Here is a 5,980-nt window from a genome sequence, read left to right as displayed (position 1 = left end):
CGCCGCCTCCCGCGCCCCGCGACCACGCCGGCCGCCACCTCCGCCGTCCCGCCGTCGCCAAGCTCCACCGCAGCCGGATCCGGACGCCGACGACCTTCCCCGCGCCTCCCCGGCCGCCTCCCGCACCATCTCCGGCGAGCTCCGGCCGCCTCGACATCCGCGCCGTGACGAAACCTAGATCTAGATCGGGACAAGGTTGACCCCGGTTTTCTTCCAAGTCTTTCTCTGCGGTAATTTTTGTGCCATGTTCATCGCATCATAACTCATCATCCGTAGCTCTGTTTCGTGCGTGTGATATATCAAAATGTTCATCATGAGATGCTATTCATTTTGTTCCATGGTGCCATGTATGTTTGAGCCAATCTTGATGCCTAAATCATTGTTGCAAGAGTACTATATGATGTTTACTGTTGTCTGTTAACAGAGCTTGATATGTTGTCATTTTTGTTGCATTTGATGTGTGCATCTTATGAGCATGAGCTCTACATGTGTTTTAAACTATGGCATGCCTTCTTTACACAGTTGCTTGCCATGTACTTTTGTGATTTATGTGGTGACTAGAACAAGCATGCAAACTAGGCTTTGTGATGATGCTGATTTTAGTCCCTGTTCTGCTGTTATTTTGATGCCATGTAAACCTGATACTACAGAGAGATCCATGCTTATTTTGAGATACTTCAGTAAGGATGTTTTGAACATATGGTTATGATATATCCATACATGCCCCTGTTTGCAATTATGGAGTGCTCTAGCTCGTCATCTTCTTGCTCTACTTTTGCTATAAAATGTTTCCTGGCAGATTGTTTACATGTTATTCAATTTTGCCAAGGTTGTTGTAGTTAACCCTTGCATGCTATGAGCTTGTTCTTCCCATATTTAGTTTCATAAACATGTCTTCTTGCGGGTGCTATGCTTATCATGTCATGCAATCACTTGTGGTGAGTGAATCGAGCTCGCAAAGATGCCTTCATAATTCTGTTAATGCCATGCTCTGTTTTCTGTGTCTGAATCTGCTAGCGAAACTTGCTATGTTTAGGTGGGTGTCATCATATATTCTGACCCTTTTTGGCTCATGGTCAGTAAGGGAATTGTGTTCTATGCATTTAGTAGTATCAAGACATGCCTTAAGTTTCTATGATATGTTCCTGTAGAATGATGTTTGCTTGCCCTAAACTTTGCTTCCTGATGCTGTTTCTGCCATGTTCAGTATTTTCACTAAGTCTATGAAGCTGATATCTTTTGCACTTTTGCCATGCTTGTTTGAACATGTTAATGTGTGAACTAGCCGTAGCTCAGTGTTTATCTTTTGTCAAGCATCTCTTGTAGATCAATTCCATGTGATTTGTTGATATGTTGGGGTGCTGTAAAATAGTTTCTTGATGTATTCTAAGTGCTATCATGCTGTTAATCGCAGAATTGTGTCATTCTTGTTTTGCTTGCCGTTTGCAAACCGTGCATCCGTTCCCGGTGATCTTTATATCGATTTCAACCGAAATCATCTCATCCTTCCAGCGGCATACTTGGTTTACCAAGTTGATGCCTTGTTCATCCTTTTTGCTCCCAGAGCACGCATACACATTGCATATCACATCTCGCATAACATGACATGTATTGCATCATGTTGCTTGTGCATTGCACCGTGATTGATTGTGGTTCCATTGCTTGTTTTATTGCTTTGGGTAGAGACGGGAGAAGAGTACGTGAACGAGGAACCTGTTGAGTACGCTAACGAGGATCAAGCTTTCGTTAACTTTGAGAACCTTGCAGGCAAGATGACCATACCCTCGATATCACTTCTATCTTTACTTTGCTAGTTGTTCGCTCTATCGCTATGTTTCCTCTACCTACCACTTGTTTATCATTCCTCCCATATTTCCATTTCAATCCTCTAACCATCCTTTCCTAGCAAACTGTTGTTTGGCTAAGTTACCGCTTTTTGCCTAGCCCTTCTTATAGCGTTGCTAGTTGCAGGTGAAGATGAAGTTGGTTCCATGTTGGAACATGGATATTTTGGGATATAACAATATCTCTTATTTAATTAATGCACCTATATACTTGGTAAAGGGTGGAAGGCTCGGCCTTATGCCTGATGTTTTGTTCCACACTTGCCACCCTAGTTTCCATCATACCGGTGTTATATTCCTTGATTTTGTGTTCCTTACGCGGTTGGGTGATTTATGGGACCCCCTTGACAGTTCGCTTTGAATAAAACTCCTCCAAAGTCCCAAACTTGGTTTTACCATTTGCCACATAAGCCTTTTTCCCTTGGGTTTTCGTGAGCCCGAGGGTCATCTTTATTTAACCCCCCCGGGCCAGTGATCCTTCAAGTGTTGGTCCGAACCGAGCAGCCTGCGGGGCCACCTCGGGGAAACTTGAGGGCTGGTTTTACTCGTAGCTTGACTTATCCGGTGTGCCCTGAGAACGAGATATGTGCAGCTCCTATCGGGATTTGTTGGCACATCGGGCGGCTTTGCTGGTCTTGTTTTATCATTGTCGAAATGTCTTGTAAACCGGGATTCCGAGACTGATCGGGTCTTCCTGGGAGAAGAAATATCCTTCGTTGACTGTGAGAGCTTGTGATGGCCTAAGTTGGGACGCCCCTGCATGGTATTATCTTTCAAAAGCCGTGCCCACGGTTATGTGGCAGACGGGAATTTGTTAACGTTCGGTTGTACAGAACTTGACACTTGACTTCATTAAAATGCATCAACCGTGTGTGTAGCCGTGATGGTCTCTTTTCGGTGGAGTCCGGGAAGTGAACACGGTTTGAGTTATGTATGAACGTAAGTAGTTTCAGGATCACTTCTTGATCACTTCTAGCTTCTCGACCGATGCGTGGCTTCTCTTATTGCTCTTACTTGTGTATGTTAGCCACCATATATGCTTAGTGCTTGCTGCAGCTCCACCGTATTACTCCTTTCCTATCTACAAGCTTAAATAGTCTTGATCTCGCGGGTGTGAGATTGCTGAGTCCTCGTGACTCACAGATTCTACCAAAACAGATGCAGGTGCCGAGGACCAGTGCAAGTGGCGCAATCGAGCTCAAGTGGGAGTTTGACGAGGACCTTGGTCGTTACTATGTTTCGTTTCGTGATGATCAGTAGTGGAGCCCAGTTGGGACGATCGGGGATCTAGCATTTGGGGTTATCTTCTTTTCATTTGGATTTGACCGTAGCCGGTCTATGAGTGTATCTTGAATGATGTATGGATTAATTTATGTATTGTGTGAAGTGGAGATTGTAAGCCAACTCTCTTTATCCCATTCTTGTTCATTACATGGGATTGTGTGAAGATGACCCTTCTTGCGACAAAACCAACAATGTGGTTATGCCTCTAAGTCATGCCTCGACACGTGAGAGATATAGCCGCATCGTGGGTGTTACAAGTTGGTAGCCGCATCGTCCGCTCTCAGAGGTGACTTGCAACAAGTGCCAGCAGATAGGTCACTATGCGAACAAGTGCTTCAACCAAAGGCACCTTCCGCCTCCTCCTCCTGTGAGATCTTCAAGCAATGCAGTGGTCAAGCATAATCCAAAGCATGCAAAGGTGAACATGATGAATGCAGCTCAGGCAGAGGATTCTTTAGATGTGATCATGGGTAACCTTCCAGTTAACTCTATTCCTGCAAAAGACTTATTTGATACTGGTGCATCGCATTGTTTCATGTCAAGACCGTTTTTTGCCAAGCATGATTTCACTTCTTCACATTTGGGTAAACCCATGGATGTCGTTTCTCCGGGTAAACGGTTGAGCTCCAGTTTGGTGGTTCCGGATACCACAATCAAGATGGGCGACTATAAATTTCTGGCTAAACCAATTGTTCTTGGTGACTCGGATATTGATATAATTCTCAGGATGGACTGGCTTTCTAAGCACAAGGGTCAGCTTGATTGTGTTGCTAGGGGAATTCAATTGACACACTCTTCTGAGGATGTTATCATTTATGCCGCTCGTGACGAAACCATTCGGTTGTTTTCTCTCAATGAGAAGGGCGAGTTGGATGCTATTTCTTAAATTCCAGTCGTTTGTGAGTACCAAGATGTCTTTCCAGAAGAGCTTCAGGGTATGCCTCCTCACCGGCCAATTGAATTCGTTATCGATCTTGAACCTGGCACTGAACCCGTTTGCAAGCGTCGTTACAAGCTTGGACCTAAAGATCTAAAGGAATTGAAGAAACAACTTGATGAACAAGAGCGTCTGGGTTTGATCAGACCGAGTTCATCTCCATGGGGTTGTGGAGTTCTTTTTGTCCAGAAGAAGGATGGCACGGACCGACTGTGCGTCGATTACCGTCCATTGAACAGGAAGACAATCAAGAACAAGTATCCACTTCCCAACATCAATGAGCTATTCGAGCAACTCAAAGGTGCTAAAGTATTCTCCAAGCTTGACCTCCGTATGGGTTATCATCAGATTCACATTCATGAACAAGATATTCCCAAGACAATATTCAGAACAAGCTATGGTTCTTAAGAATATAATGTCATGTCTTTCGGCCTTGTCAATCCTCCTCCAACATTCTATCGAATGATGAACTTCATCTTCAACCCCTACACCAATGAATTCGTTCTGGTGTATCTCGATGATATTTTGGTCTTCTCCAAGAATAAGAAGGATCGTGCCAAACATTTGCGATTGGTGCTCGACAAGCTCAGAGAGCATCAATTCTATGCGAAGTTTTCCAAATGTGAGTTCTGGCTTGATGAAGTTCTTTATCTTGGTCATATCATCTCTGCCAAGGGCATTGTTGTTAATCCCGAGAAGGTGTCTGCAATTGTGAATTGGGAACCTCCTCAGAATGTCAAGCAGCTCCACAGTTTTCTTGGTCTTGTAAGCTATTGCCGAAGATTCGTTGAGAATTTCTCTAAGATTGCAAAGCCTCTTTCCAACTTACTCCAGAAGCATGTCAAGTATGTCTGGTCGCCTGAGTGTGATGTTGCTTTCAACACTCTCAAAGAGAAGCTTGTCTCAACTCTTGTCTTGACTCCTCCTGATGAATCCAAGCCATTCGAAGTTTTCTGTGATGCTTCTCTTCAAGGTCTCGGTGCTGTGTTAATGCAAGAGAAGAAAGTTGTGGCCTATACCTCTCGTCAGTTGAAGCCCAACGAAAAGAACTACCCCACTCACGATCTTGAGTTGGCGGCAGTTGTCCATGCATTTATAACATGGAGACATCTCTTGTTGGGAAGGAAAGTGGACATTTTCACCGATCACAAGAGCCTCAAGTATATCTTCACTCAACCCATCCTCAACCTCAACCAAACTCGATGGGTCGAAATGATTCAAGAGTACAATCCAAGTATTGAATATACTACAGGCAAGGCGAATGTGATTGCAGATGATTTGAGCAGAAAGGCTTATTGCATCAGCTTAATTCTCAAGCCCTTCCAACCGGACCTTTGTGAAGCTTTCCGCAAACTGAATCTTCAAGTTGTTCCTCAAGGCTTTCTTGCCAACCTCATAGTCTCTCCTACTTTGGAAGATCAAATTTTTGAGGCACAACTCCTGGATACCCTGGTGAAAAAGGTAAAACATGGTATCGACAAGGGCATTTCCAAATACAAGTGCTTCCACATTGATGACAAAGATACTCTTTTCTTCGAGGATCGTATTGTGGTCCCTAAAGGCGATCTGAGAAAAGTCATCATGAATGAGGCACACAATTCCCTTCTATCCATTCATCCTGGAAGTACGAAGATGTACCATGAACTCAAGCAGTCGTATTGGTGGACTCGAATGAAGCGAGAAATTGCTCAATTTGTGAACGAATGTGACGTCTGCAGAAGGGTGAAGGGAGAACACCAACAACCAGCTGGTCTCCTCCAACCTCTTGCTATTCCGGAATGGAAGTTTGATCATATCGAGATGTACTTCGTGACTGGATTTCCTAAGTATAAGCGTGGAAATGATGCTATCTTCGTTGTCATTGACAAGCTTACAAAAGAGGCTCATTTTCTTCCTATCAAAGAATCCATCACAG

This window comes from Triticum aestivum, chromosome 4B (assembly GCF_018294505.1).
Source record: "Triticum aestivum cultivar Chinese Spring chromosome 4B, IWGSC CS RefSeq v2.1, whole genome shotgun sequence".
Lineage (NCBI taxonomy): Eukaryota > Viridiplantae > Streptophyta > Magnoliopsida > Poales > Poaceae > Triticum > Triticum aestivum.
The sequence above is the reverse complement of the archived record's forward strand: the minus strand, read 5'-3'. Positions refer to the sequence as shown.